Source organism: Rhinoderma darwinii, chromosome 1 (genome assembly GCF_050947455.1).
Source record: "Rhinoderma darwinii isolate aRhiDar2 chromosome 1, aRhiDar2.hap1, whole genome shotgun sequence".
Lineage (NCBI taxonomy): Eukaryota > Metazoa > Chordata > Amphibia > Anura > Rhinodermatidae > Rhinoderma > Rhinoderma darwinii.
In genome coordinates, this window is record NC_134687.1 from 399195106 (window position 1) to 399213849 (window position 18744).

Consider the following 18744-nt stretch of genomic DNA (forward strand, 5'->3'; position numbering starts at 1 on the left):
CCAAATTGGTAAATGGAAAATATTTCATGTTTTTCATTTTATTCAGCTTTAGCAGTGGTTGCAAAACTGTTACATTTTAGGATTCCTTAAGCCCCCTGTACATGGTAGGTAAATACTGCAGATTTTCTGTGTGGATTCATGCACAGAAAATCCACAGCGGATTACAGTACCAGTCATCTGGATGAGATTTGAACAAATCTCAGCCATATGCTGCAGAACATTTACGGCACGTAAATTAAAGCATGCTACAGATTATCAAATCCGCAGCATTCTCATTCTGTTACAGATTTTCACAGCAGATTTTATCCTTTTCTATGTAGAAGGGATGAAATCCACTGTGATTCTGCAGTAAAATCCACACCAATATCCTCATGTAACACTTTTGTATTTTTCTGCAGAAACTCTGCAGATTTGCTGTGAAACATCCACAGCTTGCTCATTCTGTCCTGGATGTTCACTGCGAATTTCACTCTTTTTCAATGTAGAAAGGGTGAAATCCGTAACATTTCATCTCGTTGTTTATCAAGCCAAAAGTTTGTCGGTTTAAGTAATGCTGCACAGTTAGGTCGAGTTCACATAAAGTTTTTTGGCACTGATTTTGACGTGAAAATGGCGTCAGAACCAGCACCAAGAAAAGCACCAAATCCCCCACCATTGATTTCAATTGGAAGCAGAGGCGTTTTGTTCCCGGCTTCTGGCCGCTCACGGAAAAAAAAAGGCAACATGCTCTTTCTTCGAGCGGTTTCCGCCTCTGATCTTCCATTGAAATCAATGGGACGCAGAAAAAAACTGCGGCTCATTTACAGCATTTTTTGCAGTGGTTTAGGCCCGTGGTTTTTGCATTAGAGTCAACGGCCGCAGGCAAAAAATGCCAAAAAAAACATGAAAAAAAGCATCTAACACTGGCAAGTCAAAATCTGCCTCAAAATTCCTTCAAGATTTTTTTCTGCCTCTCAAAAAACTCAGTGTGAACTAGGCCTTAAAAGGGTGCTCAATGAGTTAAAATTTTACTCCATCAACTGTATAGTAATTCCAATAAATTACAAACAAATACAGGAAAGACAAGCTCAGCACAACCACTAAAAAAATGCATGCTCATAAAATGGAAATTGCATTAGATATTGGCCTGTAAAACAATATACCGTAACAAAAAGTCAATGCAGTTAAAATTCTGAAGCATTGTGTCAGCTAAACTCAAGTAAACAGAAGTTCCATGATGGTATAGTTTTACAGATGTGTCTTTCCTTTTCTCTGATCTTAAAATATCCTGAGAAATATGGCACGAGATAACCAGCTTATGAAAAAAAACATAATTTTGTGATATCCTGTCACGAGATGTTTATGCTATATGTGTAACCATCCAGTGGTTGTGATGTTTATTGCAGTCTGTCAAGGGTTTTTCTGGTATTTTGCAATATTGTGCTGAATTAATTTCAGCAGAAATTGGAGTCCTTAACCAAATTCAACAAAGGTAAGGGTGGACATATCTGTATAACTTATTTAAAGAAAGCAGCCATTACTGCACTTTATTATCACAAATGTATTATATATTTTTGTAAGTTTGTGTGAAGCCCAATTTTTCATTGGTTTAAAATGGATCACGTCATCTGTAAGCCATAACAACCAATCAGATCGCTGCTTGGATTTTTATTACCTGCTTTGGAAATTATAAAAGCTTACCTGATTGGCTGCTGGCAGGGATGTAACAACCAGAGTGATGTCACACTGCTGCTGCTGACATCATAATCTGCCTCCCGGTACATTATTCAGAGACCAGACACACATATAATACACTGCCTGCTGCCACCAGACTCCACATCCAGGAGAGGACGCACAATATTCCTCACAAGACCGTACTCCATCTCCTGCTACAAAGAGAAGCCATCTCTGTTGTGTTTTCCTGGGACATGATCAGAACAACTTCCTACAGGTAACATGGGAGACATCACAATCCTTCTACTATACTGGATAAAGGTTAGTATATATAGGCAGGTTATGTATTTTGGTATATTTGCCAACAACCCCATTTTGTGTGAAACAGTCCAGCAAGCCGGGTTAGGAAAGGTGGTGTTTATGCAAATTTGTGTTTTCAGGCAGAAAGTGGGCGAGTCATCAATGCTTTGCTACTATGGATTTGGGTTGATTGGTAATGATAAATAGTACGGGGGATGGGTATGAGTGAGATTATAACCTATTTGTTCATCCACACACTAACGCTCTGTGCATTAACGGGACGTCTCTGTAATGGAAATGTCTCTAGATTTATTATTGACACAATCCATTATAACGTTCATTTTTATATCCATGTTACAGACAATTCTTTTGGTTATTGATATAAATTAGACTTTCAATGTTAGTGTTTACTGAAAATTACAATGTTATATATGTCTGATAATGAGAGCCACTGTAGTTTATATGAGAAGAATGTGTTGTGCTGGTTACTATGGTGATAGCAGTCATCTTGGGGCTTATGTCAGAAGAATGCATTGTGCTGGTTGCTATGGTGATACCAGCCATCTTGTGCCTTATATGAGAACAATGTGTTGTGCTAGTTGCAATGGCAGACATCTTGGAACTTATGGGAGAAGATTGAACCTCATTTAACACAACTGTCTAATAGAAAAACTGGATTTGTTGACCATAGCAACCAACCAATCACAGTGAAGCTTTCATATTTCCAGCTCAGTGGAAAAAAACATTAAAGCTGAGCTTTGATTGGTTGCTATCGGCCACAGGATATGTTTTTCTATTAAACAGTTTTGATAAATGCGACTCAATGTGCTGTGCTGGTTACTATGGTGACGGCAGCCATCTTGTTACAGTCAAAGGCAGTTGGTGCGAGCAGCCTGATACTGGATAGAACTATATAAAGTTTGTTTTGTTTGAAGCCCGATCAGGGAATAGCTGTTTTTGATTGGACATTGAACAAAGTTTGCCTCCTTTTGTGATTTTTGATTGGATTAAAAATCGCTTATACTTAAAGTCACTTTTACTGAAATTTACTTTTCACTGCCATTCACTTTTCAATTTGCATCGAAGTACACACTTGCCTGATCTGGCTGAAGGAGAAGATCCGACCAAAACAGATCGATTCTGTCATTAGTGCAGAGATTCAGTTCGGAATTTTGAGGCAGATTTTCCTCTGCCTACATGCCGATTGTCGTGGCGTTTTTTGCCCGCGGCTGTTGAGCGCCGCGGGCATAAAACGCAGCGAAATACACTTTCTCTGCCTCCCATTGATGATAATGGGAGGTCAGAGATGTAAACGCCCCGAAGATGGGGCATGTCCATTCTTTTTCCCGCGAGCCAGTTTTTACGTTCCTGGGAACAAACGCCTCCACCTCCCATTGAAATCAATGGGAGGCGTATTCGGCCGTTTTTTGGCGCGTTTTGCGGTGCGATTTCCCGTAAAAAACCTCGTAAAAAAACTCAGTGTGAACTCCCCCTAAGGGGTTCTGCCCCATCTAGGATCCCTAATGTAGCAGATTTCTCTACATGCTGACAGCTGACTGGCCTGTATCTGATACTACAGCTCAGCCCTATTCAAGTGAATTGGGCAGAGCAGCACTTCCAGGCACAGCTCATGAACGGGACTGGAGAAAATGCAGACTTTTTTTTCCTAATCTCAGACAACTTTAAACTAATTCAGAGGCAGGACACCCCTAGACTTGTTTGCTTCTAAGTAAACTTTGCAAATAATAGTAAAAAGTCTCATTGGGACAAAAAAGAGACACAAATACTTTTATGAGAATAACATGTCAAAACTCTTTACTATAATCTATTATTTTAGCATTAAAAGGTAACAAGATATAATAAAAAAATGAATTTTCAGCAGTTTTTCTCAAATAGCTTTTTAATATATATTCAAAACGCCTAGCAAAATGCTTGTAGAAAATGTCACAATTAATCAAACGCCATAAAAACAGTTGTTTTTTTGACATATTTTAAAAAGCAGAAAATCCTGTGTGAACACGGCACTAAACCTACAAAAACTTCTGACATGTCAGAATTTCTGATCCGTGAGGGTCTGAGTACTGAGACCCCCACCGATCGCTAAAACGAAGCGACGGAGCGCTAAGCCGCATAGTTTCTGATCTGCTTTTTTCGGAAAGCCGATGTAGCGTAGTACGGGCCCATAGGCTTTCTATTGAGTCTGTACTCCGCTACATCGGCTTTCCGAAAAAAGTTGATCAGAAACCAAGGGGTTCAGCGCTTACCCGAGCGCTTCTGCCACTTCGTTACAGCGATTGATGGGGATCTCAGTGCTGGGGCCCTCACCCATCAAAACTTCTAACATGTCACTATGACATGTCAGAAATTTGTTGAAAGTTTAGTTACCCTTTAAGATTATTTTACATTTATCGAAATGCTGGTTCTTTTGCAATATTGGGTTTAAAAAGTATTTTACAATGAGAAACCAGCTAAAGTCTATGCGTCAGAGGGCTATCCGTTTCTCATCCTGTCTTGACTCTGAACTTTGTGACTACATCTGTGTGGCGGTCACAAAGTATAAGAAGCTGGTGGGAAGAACATATTTGTAATCGACAGTGGGTGGTTTTCTCCAGAGAATTGTTGTTACTCAGCTACATGTTTCTTTACTGAAGGGTACTTTACTTTCCCAAGAAACGGATAAAACACAGCTGTCCTACTGATGTAGCCTTTTGGAATCTTTTCAAGACTTTACTTTCCATATGGTTTTGTTTGTTATAGAATATTCTATCAATGCTAAAATACATAATTTATTAAGTCATCATCAACTTTTAAATTGAATATTGATAAATTTATGTTTAATAAAAATCACTATTGAAGTAGTAATTTAAAAATAGTTTAGCCTTATGTTCCATATGTCTTTAGATAAATAAAAAATGATTTAACTTTGCTATACACAATACTAAACTATATTTGAATTACCTGAGAGGTCTGAGAAAAATGATTATTCTATTAAATTTAATTTTTTTTACTTTATGTCTTAGGAACGTAACAACTCTAGATAAGATAATCATCTCTTGGGGTCATGTATCATTTACCACCACTTTGCATCACTTACCTGGCGTAATTGCAATGATAGGAATTCATATGTTTGAAGTTCCCCTCCCACTTTACCGATACAAACAACTTTTCATTTGTGTTTGTGTGCAACTGACTTGCTACATATTCGGTGACATTTGTCTTTTTAAAAATGAGGCAGTGGACAATGATGAGACTTGCATTGTTTAGGCTTCATTCACATCTGCGTCAGGGCTCCATTCCGTCGGAATGGAGCCCTTGCACGACGGAGACAAACTGAAACCATTGGCACCAGATCCGTCACCATTGAAATCAATACTAATGAAAACGGATTCCTTTGGTTTCAGTGTGTGTCAGTCAGTGCTCCGTTCCGATGGAAAGCTCCAACGGAATGTCGGAACGGAGCCCTGATGCAGATGTGAACGAAGCCTTAATCATTAAATTAAAATTGTCCTACATGTATATGTGTCAGTATGTCAATCTTTATAAATGACCTTTTCTGTCTTTTTGCATGATGTTTTTATAATTTTCTCACAACCTTATTGTTATGTATTGATTGTCATATTTTGGATGTCTATAAGTGCCCTAAAATCCTCTTTAGTTGGCTATTAGACGGCGCTGTTGCTGGATGTTTGTAAAGCTATTTCCGTCATTGGTAAGTTCTTTTTGTCATATATTTAAGCTTTTATTAAACATTGTAATAAGACTTAAGTTACAGAATTAGACTTAAAGAGGCTCTGTCACCAGATTTTCAAACCCCTATCTCGTATTGCAGCAGATCGGCGCTGCAATGTAGATTACAGTAACGTTTATTTTTCTTTCAAAAATGAGCATTTTTGGCCAAGTTATGAGCATTTTTATATTTATGCAAATGAGCCTTTCTTAAGTACAACTGGGCGTGTTTAAAGTTAAGTCCAAGTGGGCGTGTATTGTTTGTGTACATCTGGGCGTTTTTACTTGTTTTACTAGCTGGGCGTTGTGAATAGAAGTGTATGATGCTGACGAATCAGCATCATCCACTTCTCTTCGTTAACACCCAGCTTCTGGCAGTGCACAGACACACAGCATGTTCTCGAGAGATCACGCTGTGACATCACTTCCTGCCCCAGGTCCTGCATCGTGTCGGACGAGCGAGGACACATCGGCACCAGGCGACAGAGGCTACATCGACTTACCTGTAAACGCCGATGCTGCTGCAGAATCAACTGTAGCCTCTGTCGCCTGGTGCCGATGTGTCCTCGCTCGTCCGACACGATGCAGGACCTGGGGCAGGAAGTGATGTCACAGCGTGATCTCTCAAACACGCTGTGTGTCTGTCCACTGCCAGAAGCTGGGTGTTAACGAAGAGAAGTGGATGATGCTGATTCGTCAGCATCATACACTTCTATTCACAACGCCCAGCTAGTAAAACAAGTAAAAACGCCCAGATGTACACACACAATACACGCCCACTTGGACTTAACTTTAAACACGCCCAGTTGTACTTAAGAAAGGCTCATTTGCATAAATATAAAAATGCTCACAACTTGGCCAAAAATGCTCGTTTTTAAAAAAAAAAACGTTACTGTAATCTACATTGCAGCGCCGATCTGCTGCAATACGAGATAGGGGTTTGAAAATCTGGTGACAGAGCCTCTTTAACCCCTATCCGCACCAGGATGTAACTGTCTGTCCTCGCGGGAGGTTACTTCCCGCACGAGGACGTACAGTTACTGAGTTTTTCCCGGTGCACACTGTCGGCGACAGTGTGCACCGGGAACCGGGAGGTCAGCTGTCGCCGACAGCTGACACTCCCCTCTTGCCGGCCAGCGGTCCTTTGCCGCTGATTTCGGCGAATTAACCCCTTAAATTCGGCAATCGGGTGCAATCGCCGAATTTTAGGGGTTTCTAGCATATCGGCAGACCCCCGTCCGAAATCGCGGGGTCTGCTGATAGTTAGTATGGCAAACGGAAGCCAAGCAATGGCTTCCGGGTCTGCCATGGACGGAAGCCCATCAGGACCAACCTTCGGCTGGTCCTGATAGGCTTCCTGTAATGTGTCGTTCCCGATGCACACTGTCGGCGACAGTGTGCATCGGGAACTTGGAGATCAGCTGTCCCCGACAGCTGACGCTCTCCAGTGTTGCCGATCAGCGGCTCATCGCCGCTGATTTCGGCAATTAACCCGTTGTTACATGCGGGGCTCTATTGCGATCTCCGCATGTAGCAGGTTTGTAGCGCATCAGCAGCCCCCATGCAATCGTGGGGGCTTCTGATGCTTGTAATGGCACCCAGGGGCCAGACAACGGCCCCCAAGTCTGCCATGTATGTCAGCCTATGAGGATCAGCCTCTGCTGATCCTCATAGACCAACTGTCAGAGTGACTGTGACGTCACACTGACAGTTGGAATACATTACACTACCTAGGTAGTGTAATGTATTCTAGCAGCGATCAAAGCTGCAGGTCAAAAAAAGAAAGTGTAAAAAGTAAAAAAAAAGTGAATAAAAATGTTTTATAAAAGTGTAAAAATAAAAGGTTTTGTTTTCCTATAATAAGTCATTTATTATAGGGAAAAAATGAAAACGTTAAAAAAAGTACACATATTTGGCATCGCCGCGTTCGTAACAACCCAATCTATGAAACTATAATGTTAATTTTTCCGCACGGTGAAAAAATGCTCACTATACCCCTAGAAAAATTACTTGAGGGGTGTAAATTCTAAAATGGGGTCACTTTTGGGGGGTTTCCACTGTTTTGGTCCCTCTGGGGCGTTGCAAACCCGACACATGGCACTGAAAACCAATCCAGCAAAATCTGCGCTCCAAAATCCAAAAGGCGCTCCTTCCCTCCTGAGCCTTGCTGTGGGTCCAAACATCAGTTTATGACCACATATTTGGTATTGCCGTAATCGGGAGAAATTGCTTTACAAATGTTGGGTGGCTTTTTCTCCTTTATTCCTTGTAAAAATGAAAAAATTCCATGTTTCCACAGAAAAATAGGTGATTTTCATCTTCACAGACTAATTCCACTAAATTCTGCGAAAAAACTGTTAGGTCAATATGCTAACTATACCCCTAGAAAAATGCCTTGAGAGGTGTAGTTTCCAAAATGGGGTCACTTTGGGGGGGTTTCAACTGTTTAGGTACCACAAGACTTCCTCAAACCTGACATGGTGCCTAAAATATATTCCTAAAAAAAGTAGGCCCCAAAATCCACTAGGTGCTCCTTTGCTTCTGAGGCCTGTGTTTCAGTCCATTAGGACACTAGGGCCACATGTTGGATATTTCTAAAATCTGCAGAATCTGGGCAATAAATATTGAGTTGTGTTTCCCTGGTAAAACCTTCTGTGTTACAGATTTTTTTTTATTACAAATGAATTTCGGCAAAAAAAATGAAATTTGTAAATTTCACCTCTACTTTGCCTTAATTCCTGTGAAACGCCTAAAGGGTTAAAATACTTTCTGAATGTGGTTTTGAATACCTTGAGGGGTACCGTTTTCAAAATGGGGTGATTTATGGGGACTTTCTTATCTATAAGGCCCTCATAGCCACTTCAGAATTGAACTGGTCCCTGAAAAAAATAGCCTTTTGACATTTTATTGAAAATATGAGAAATTGCTGCTAAAGTTCTAAGCCTCGTAACGTCCTAGAAAAATAAAAGTACGTGAAAAAAAATGATGCAAACATAAAGTAGACATATGGGGGATGTTAACTAGTAACTATTTTGTGTGGTATTACTATCTGTTTCACAAGCAAATACATTTAAATTTAGAAAAATGCTAATTTTTTCAAATTTTTGCTAAAATTTTACGTTTTTCACAAATAAATATTGAATTTATCGACCAAATTTTTTCACTAACATAAAGTACAATATGTCACGAGAAAATAATATCAGAATCGCTTGGATAGGTAAAAGCATTCCGGAGTTATTACCATATAAAGTGACACGTCAGATTTGAAAAAATCATCTGTGTCCACAAGGCCAAAACAGGCTGTGTCCTAAAGGGGTTAAGGTAGAAAGTGTACAATTCCCATATAAGCAGAGAGTACACCACACACAGGTCATGTTGGATCAGGGAGTTTTTCATCCAAACAACTTGCTGGTTATCTCATATAGAAAAGAGAGAGAGTCTTTTCAAAAAGTCCCAAATAAGTAAGGGCAATCAACAATGTCCACAAAGTATAGTCTAAGAGCATATTCTAAGATACCTATCCACTTATCAGAAGAAGGTGTGGATCTATTATCATATTAATGCATAAAAAGAAACAAATATAACATAAAAGAAAACTGTTTTCAATGACTGAATGGATGGGGATGATGTAATGAAAAGATTTGGGTGACTGCCACCTGAACAGCCAAATGAGATTATATATCATATTGTAAAGGTCTATACATAGGCCCATAAGATAATGTTTGGCATAATACATGTAATAAAATAAAGTACATTCATTACAGAAGTAATTCAGGTCCTCCCAGACGTGTTCAACCACGGTTGCTGGTTTGCCATGAAACTATGTCTGTTTTTGTTTTCCCAACCAGCCGATTATTCCAGTCTACAGATTTGGTGTAATTTTAGTAGCCACTGATTGGTTATATGGGCCAACTTCTACCTCCATTTCATCGGGATAAGTAGTTTAGCAGCAGAGATCATAAAGTTTTGAAGGTTTTGGTGTGAGGGTTTGATCCAGTTGCGGGAGCTATAGTAAGATTAGTACTGCTGTTATTTTATATTAGTGGAGCAGACCCTATTTATATTGGTTTTACCAGTATTGTTTCACTAAGAGGCAATTCCACCAGACGTGTATTGGTGCCAGGGCTATTCCCAAATCTCCATCAAGTATCTGTAAGAGAAAGGCCAATCTTGGTTGGGAAGACTTAGGGCCCATTCACACGAGCGTGATTCTCGTACGTTTGCTGTGTGTTGAAACAACGGCACAACACATGGCCCTATTGATTTCAATGGGGCCATTCACACATGCGTGAGTTTTCACGCAGCGAGAGTCCGTTGCGTGAAACTCACTGCATGTCCTATATTGGTGGGTTTTCACGCACTTACGTACTCATTGAAGTCAATAAGCACGTGAAAACCATGCACTGCACATGAATGCACATCTGTGTGCTGTGTGTGATTTTCGCATCAATTCCATTGGAAAAAAAGAAGAGCTTTGCGAATGCGTGAAAAACACATGCCACTCGCAAAGCACACTCATGCATAACGCAGCGCAGAGATTTACGCGCGTTACTTACGCGTGTAAATCTGTCACGCTCGTGTGAATGTAGCCTTAGGTACTATTCCATCTGGAAGTGGTTTTATATGAGTTTTCTTGCAGGCAAAATTACTCCTGGAAAATCCATGTGAATGATGTAAAGGACCAGTGAAGTTTACATTCCCACTCCGCTATGTATTTAGGCGGGGGCATGGTACGATCTAGGAGAAGCTTTGGATAGGATCTTTGGGGCGGAGATGTTAACAGTGTGTAACTTTTTTAACCACAGGGTCAGGATATGGATTTTGCTGGAATTTCTTAAATTTCTGGCAAGTGGTTATAAAATCATAAGTTTGCAAGTTATTGGGCTAAACCTTGGTTGGAAGGATACCCTTAGATATGTAAAGTGTCTGGGTTTGCTGATAGACCCTCAGCATACCCCTACTTCAGGTCACTAATTAGAGTATCCTTTCCCGGTAAGGGAGATTTTACCCATACAAGATGCCGTAGCTGATCGCTCATAAGCTTAAGTTCTATATCGACATAAGGAGCTGTCATGTGTGGATTAGCTAGTTGTGTCCATTTTAATTAATTGATTGACTTTAGAGCATGTGGCCAGGAAGTGCTATTCCACCTTCAATTTATTCCATGTCAAAAGGGAGAATACTAACCTAGGGTGCTTTTCATTCCTTAGAAATCGAGTGAAAAGACTTTTAAACTTAGAGAAATATCTATTGGGGATGCTTATGGGGAAAGCCTGGATCGTAAATAGAACCTGCGGGAGGCTATACGTAGTAAACAAATTCTTCCTACCCAACGAGGAGATTTTGAATCTTGAGTTTAGAGACACAATAGCATACTTTGTTAAATAATGGGGAGAAATTTTATTTAAAGAGGAGTGTAGGGTCAACTGAAAGCATAATACCTAGGTACATAATTGCGATGGGGGGCTATTTGAAAGAGGAAGCAGTGTTGAGACAAGAAATTTGAAGTGGATTGACAGAGAGATTTAAAGCCTCAGACATTTCAAAGTTAATTTTAAAGTTTGATATATAACCATAAGAGTCCAATATCACTAGTGCGAGACTAGACATGGACCGCACATCCACAATACTAGTCCTTCTCAATTAATTAGAATATCATCAAAAAGTTAATTTATTTCAGTAATTCAATTAAAAAAGTGAAACTCATATATTATATAGAGTCATTACACACATAATCATCAACATTAAAGCAAAAAAAATGCTGGAAATAGATCACTCTGTGTGTAATGACTCTATATAATATATGAGTTTCACTTTTTGAATTGAATTACTGAAATAAATTAACTTCTTGATGATATTCTAATTAATTGAGAAGGACTAGTATATACTTTGATCTATAGCTGCTAGGCAAAATTTATAAACCTGAACATGAGGTTCTTTGTTAACATTTTGATCAAAGTGTATATAAGCCCACTTGCTATTTCAAGGTGACCTCTTTAACCTCTTCGTTCGCACATCGCTCGCGCTCCATGACGGAATATTACGGCACATACAGGAGCTGTGACAACTGCTGTGTCATACAACAGTTGCCGCAGCTCCTTCGGGGGGAACGATCGCAGTGTCCCCGCTGATTAACCCCTTAGAATCGGCGTTCAATAGCGATTGCGGCTTCTTAGGGGTTAAACCAACATTGACAGCCCGCTACATGATAGCGGCCGGCAATGGTTGCTATGGCAACCGGAGGCCTAACAATGGGCTCCGGCTATGCCATCTATGGAAGCTTAGTGGGTCCTGACAAAGTCAGGACCCACTATGCTTGCTGTCAGCAAGTAGCTGACGGCTCTAATACACTGCACTACGCATGCAGTGCAGTGTATTAGATTTGCGATCAGGGCCTCCTGCCCTCAAGTCCCCTAGTGGGACAAAATAAAAAAGTTTAAAAAAAGATGTGTAAAAATAAAAAAATAAAAGTTTGAAAGTAATAAAAGTAAAAATCCCGCCTTTTTCCCTTTTTCAGTCCTTTTATTATTAAAAAACAAAGAAATAAACAAATAAACTATACATAATTGGTATTGCCGCGTCCATAGCAGCCTGAACTAAAAAAGTATTTTGATATTTATCCCACGCGGTGAACGCCATAAAAGAAAACAATAATAAACCATACCAGAGTCACAATTGTTTGGTCACTTCACCTCCCACGAATGGAATAAAAAGAGATTAAAAAGTGGCATGCACCTAAAAATGCTTCTGATCAAAACTACAGTTCGTTACACAAAGAAAAAGTCCTCACACAGCTTTTTTGATGGAAAAATAAAAAAGTTATGGCTCTTAGAATAAAGCGACACAAAAAGTAAATGATTTTTTATAAAAAGTATTTTATTGGGCAAACGCCATAAGACTTAAAAAAAACTATAAACATATGGTATTGTCGTAATCGTATCGACCCACAAAATAAAGTGAATATGTAATTTATAGCGCACAGTGAATGCTGTAAAAAAAATTGAATAAAAAACAATAGTAGAATTGCTGTTTTTTAGTCACCATGCCTCTTAAAAATAGAATAAAAACTGATCAAAAAGTCGTATGCACCCCATGAAAACAATGAATTCCTCAAGAGGTCTAGTTTCCAAAATGGGGTCACGTTTAAGGGGTTTCCCCTGTACTGGTACCTCAGAAGCTCTGCAAATACGACATTGCGCCCAGAAACCAATCCAGCAAAATCTACATGCCAAAGAGCGCTCCTGCCTTTCTGAGCCCTGCCGTTTTTCCAACCAGCAGTTTATGACCACATATCGGGTATTGCCGTAATCGGGAGAAATTGCTTTACAAATGTTGGGTTGCTTTTTCTCCTTTATTCCTTGTCAAAACTAAAAATTTGTACCTTTTATCGGAAAAATTAGATTTTCAATTGCAGAGCCTAATTCTACAAAATGCAGCATTAAACCTGTGGGGTCCTCGATATGTTCCTTGAGGGGTGTCGTTTGCTTAATAGGTTCACTTTTGGGGGGTTTCCACTGTTTTGGCACCACAAGACCTCTTCAAACCTGACATAATGCCTAATAAAAAGGAATCCTCAAAATCCACTAGGTGCACCTTTGCTTCGGAGGCCGGTGCTTCAGTCCATTAGTACACTAGGGCCACATGTGGGATATTTCTATAAACTGCAGAATTGGGCAATAAAAATTGAGTTGCGTTTCTCTGGTAAAACCTTCTGTTTTAAAGGAAAAAATGGAATAAAAAAGATTTTCTGACAAAAAAAAGAAATCTGTAAATGTCATCTCTACTTTGCCTTAAATTGCCGTGAAAAACCTAAAGGGTTGATAAACTTTCTAAATGCTGTTTTGAATACTTTGAGGGGTCTAGTTTCTAAAATGGGGTGTTTTCAGGGGGTTTCTAATATATAGTCCTATCAAAGCCACTTCAGAACTGAACTGGTACCTAAAAAAAAGAGGCTTTTGAACTTTTATTCAAAATATGAGAAAATGATGCCAACATATTGTAGACATATGGGAAATGTGAACTATTAACTATTTAGGGTGGTACCGTATAACCATCTGTCTTACAAGCAGATACATTTAAATTCAGAAAAATGCTATTTTTTCTAAATTGTCAAAACATTTTGCTATTTTTCACAAATAAACACTTAATATGTAGACAAAATTTTACCACTAACATAAAGAAAACAATCTCAGAATCGCTTGGATAGGTTTAAGCATTCTGAAGTTATTACCACATAAAGTGAAATATGTCAGATTTGAAAAATTGGCTCTGAGCCTTAAAGCCAAAACTAGGCTGCGTCCTTAAGGGGTTAAAGTGGGTCCCTACTCTATCGGTTGCAGCACCGCATAGTAGCCACTGCCACTGCAGCATCGTACCTGCAGAGGGAGCAACCCAGAGGCCCAAAAGCACCCATGCTGTCAGGACATGCCAAGCCTCCTTGGCTCTGGGCCACGTCCCCCTTCAAGTGCAGCACTACAGCAACAGACGCCACCCCACAGTACCGCAACATATGAACAGATTGAACAAGCTCACCTTACCATGCGCTCCCAGTAACCATCTGAGAGCACAAGTACATTTTGCTGTATCCATATGACAAATGCATGGCACCGGTTCAGAAGCTGAGTCGGTGCCATCATCACCGGATGTCAGCGATGTATTACACTGACATCCGGCTGTAATGGTGGGGACCGAAATTGGCTTTGATCCCCCCCCATTAACCTCTTAAATGCAGCGGTCAAAAGCGATCTCTGCATTTAAGGTGTTTGCAGCTCATAAGCACCCCAGCAATGAAATTGCCGTGGTTCCGGTGGCTGCAATGGCAACCAGAGGCCTAATACTGGCCTCCCGGTCTGCCTAGCAGGGAAGCCGTTCAGGCCCCACACGGAGGCAGGGCCTGAAAGGCCTCCGTAAAAAAACTAAAAATCTATACCAGAATTTCTGATTTTTGGTTCCCTTTGCCCTACAAATATTGGAATAAAAAATGATAAAAAAGTCGCATGTATCCAAAAATGTTGCCTATATAAACTATATCATACAGCTCCGTCAACTAAAAAATTAAAACATTATGGTTCTCACAACATGGCGACAGAAAAAATACATTCTACATAAAAAAGAGCTATAAATTTTGTATCGCCGGAATCGGACTGACCCGCGGAATAAAGTTAACATGTAATTTATAGCGCATGGTGAGTGCCGTATAAAAAAAAATAAAAAAAAATGCCAGAATTGCAGTTTTTTGATCACCTGGACTCGCAAAAAATAGGATAAAAAGTGATCAAAATGTCGCATTTACCACAAAATGGTACCAATAAAAACTACACAGCATCCCGCAAAAAAACAGCCCTTATACCACTACGTCTATTAAAAAATTAAATTTAGTTAAGAATCCAATAAGCCAGGAAAGAAAAAATATGCAGTTGTGCAGCCCGAGGGGAAAATTTCTTCTGTTTCAAGGGGCGAATTATCAAGGCCATAAAATTATGGAACCAAGAAGGGGCGGGCCAAAACATATCTGCTGGAAGCGAGGGTGCCCGTATTATACCAGGACAACACTTCCCAGAAAAATTCCCCAAAACTGCAAAGGTGCGGAGTGTGGACCAAAAGGTGGAAAAGGAAGAGCATTTATCAGTGTGACACTGGCCTGTGCATAAAAGATTGCTTCTCAGCGTAACACACATTTATGGATTATTTTATTTATTTTTTTACCCCATTATTATACCACCTGACTATGCCCCTGATGTACTCTGCCCAGCTTACATTTCCCCCCACATTATAAACCAAAATACCAGTAATACTCAAACAAAACTACTACCAAGTAAAGTCCGTGCTCCACAAGCCAAATGGCTATCCCTCCCCTCTGAACCCTAAAGCGTGCCCAAACAGCATGTAATGGCAGGAAGGTGAAGGGAAAGTGAGCCCTAATCTACCCACCGCCCTGTCCCTGCCTACTTGCAACGACCCGCCCTAGGCGACGAGGTACAACTGGGCGGCGGTCCCTACGCTGTCTAAGTGCACGGGAAAACAAACAGGGAACACGCAAGGGAAGGGGCAGTAGCCACGGAACGCCACGAGGAAACGGAGCGGCGAACGAACAGTCAGGACCAGGACGAAGTGAGTACACCCAAGCGGGCACGGAGACAGAAGCAAGCCAGGGGCAAAGCAAAGCAGGTCAAGCAGAACTGCAGCAAGGCAGAAGCACGGCAGAAGCAGGCTGGAGCAAGCAGCAGAGGCCAGGAATCCAAAAGAATTACAAGCACTGGGGAAGAGAACAGGGCAGGTAATAAAGGACAGGGGGCGGAGCTAACTCCGACAGACCAGGCCGCGATAGGCTATCCCACTCCTGAGCCTGCCACCCATGTTGGTGGGAGATGGTGTCAGTCGAACAGGTCTGGCCTCAGGTGTGGATTGATTAATCCCAGGAGTATACCTAGACGTAGTACCTGGCAGATCCCTAACAGTACTCCCCCTTTTATGAGGGGCCACCGGACCCTTACTAAGAGGACCCGGTTTAGTGGGGAAGAGAAGGTGGAACCTCCTGATCAATACCCCAGCGTGAACATCACGGGCAGGTACCCAAGTCCTCTCCTCCGGCCCGTATCCTCTCCAATGGACCAGGTACTGGAGGGAGCCCTGGACTATCCTACTGTCCATAATCTTGGCCACCTCGAATTCCACCCCCTCAGGGGTGAGAACGGGAACAGGAGGTATCCTCGAGGGGGACCAGGACGGGGAGCAGCGTTTAAGGAGGGAGGCATGGAAGACGTCATGTATGCGAAAGGATGGGGGGAGCTCCAGACGGAAGGATACAGGGTTGAGGACTTCAATGATCTTATAAGGTCCAATAAATCGGGGAGCAAACTTCCTGGACGGGACCTTAAGGCGCAAGTTCCTGGACGACAACCAGACCAAATCCCCGACGACAAACCGGGGGTTAGCAGAACGTCTACTATCCGCCTGAATCTTTTGTGCGCTCTGGGACGCCTCTAGGTTCTTCTGAACCTGGGCCCAGACGGTGCACAGTTCCCGATGAACATCCTCTACCTCAGGATTATTGGAACAACCAGGGGAGACGGAGGAGAACCTTGGGTTAAACCCGAAATTACAGAAAAACGGGGAGACCCCTGACGAGTTACTGACCCGGTTATTCAGGGAAAATTCAGCAAGGGGAAGGAATGAGACCCAATCGAATTGACAGTCAGAGATGAAACACCTTAAATATTGTTCCAGGGATTGGTTAGTCCTTTCCGTTTGGCCATTAGTTTCGGGATGGAAGGCGGAGGAGAAGGACAGATCAATCTCCAACTTTTTACAAAAAGCTCTCCAAAATAAGGAAACAAATTGTACCCCTCTGTCAGAAACGATATTGACTGGGGCCCCATGGAGACGCAGGATGTGTTTCACAAACAAAGAAGCTAACGTCTTGGCGTTAGGTAGCTTCTTAAGGGGCACAAAGTGGCACATCTTGCTGAAGCGGTCGACTACCACCCACACCACCGACTTGCCCTGAGATGGAGGCAAATCGGTGATAAAATCCATGGAGATATGGGTCCAAGGTCTCTGGGGAATGGGCAAGGAACGTAGTAGGCCCGCAGGTCGGGACCTAGGGGTTTTGGACCTAGCGCAAACCTCACAAGCGGCGACGTAAGCCCTAACGTCTTTAGGCAACCCAGGCCACCAATAGTTTCTGGTAATGAGGTGTTTGGTGCCCAAGATGCCAGGATGACCAGATAGAGCGGAGTCATGGTTTTCCCTGAGTACCCTCAGCCGGTATTGCAGGGGAACAAACAGTTTGTCCCCAGGGACGTTCCCGGGAGCTGCACCCTGATCAGCCGCGATATCAGAAGCTAAATCAGAATCCGTGGCAGAGACGATTATACCAGGGGGTAAAATACAAGCAGGATCCTTCTCGGAAGGAGGATTGGCCATGAAACTACGTGACAGAGCATCAGCCTTAATATTCTTGGACCCAGCCCTATAGGTAACCAAGAAATTAAATCTTGTAAAGAATAGTGCCCACCGAGCTTGTCTAGGATTAAGCCTCCGGGCCGATTCTAGGAAAACCAGATTCTTGTGATCCGTAAGGACCGTTACCTGGTGTCTGGCCCCCTCCAGGAAGTGCCGCCACTCCTCAAAAGCCCATTTAATGGCTAGAAGTTTGCGGTTGCCAATATCATAGTTACTCTCCGTGGGCGAAAACTTCCTAGAGAAGTAAGCACAGGGGCGGAGATGGGTGAGGGAGCTGGTACCCTGGGACAAGACGGCCCCCACTCCCACCTCGGATGCGTCAACCTCCACAATAAATGGCTCCTCTTGGTTGGGCTGAATCAGCATGGGGGCCGAGATAAAGCACTTCTTGAGGGTCTCAAAGGCCTGGACGGCCTCAGGGGGCCAATGGAGGACATCGGCACCCTTGCGGGTAAGGTCCGTAAGAGGCTTAGCGACGACCGAGAAGTTGGCAATAAATCTCCGGTAATAGTTGGCGAACCCTAAAAAACACTGTAACGCCTTAAGGGAGGCAGGTTGGACCCATTCCGCCACAGCCTGAACCTTGGCAGGGTCCATGCGGAATTCATGAGGAGTGAGGATTTGCCCTAAAAATGGTATCTCCTGTACCCCAAAGACACATTTTTCAGTCTTAGCAAACAGATTATTCTCCCGAAGGACCTGGAGCACCTTCCTGACATGCTCCACGTGGGAGGACCAGTCCTTGGAAAACACCAGTATGTCATCAAGGTACACAACAAGAAAATTACCCAGGTACTCTCTCAGGATTTCATTAATAAAATTCTGGAAGACGGCAGGGGCATTACACAACCCAAAGGGCATGACCAGGTATTCGAAATGACCCTCGGGTGTGTTGAACGCAGTTTTCCACTCATCCCCCTCTTTGATGCGGATAAGGTTATATGCCCCCCGTAGATCGAACTTAGAAAACCATTGGGCTCCCTGAACCTGATTAAAAAGATCCGGAATCAAAGGAAGTGGGTACTGGTTCCTTACGGTGACTTTATTCAGGTTACGATAATCAATGCATGGCCTAAGACCACCATCCTTCTTCCCCACGAA

General features: G+C 42.0%; 1 long non-coding RNA gene across 1 annotated transcript in view; it reads left to right on the forward strand.

The window, feature by feature from the left end:
* The first annotated feature begins 1761 nt into the window (after positions 1–1761).
* LOC142742614 (uncharacterized) overlaps positions 1762–18744 on the forward strand; it is a 101718-nt gene continuing 84735 nt past the window's right edge. Inside the window, exon 1 of the long non-coding RNA XR_012881412.1 lies at positions 1762–1974. This is a non-coding gene — a long non-coding RNA (uncharacterized LOC142742614). The remainder of the gene's footprint in view (positions 1975–18744) is intronic.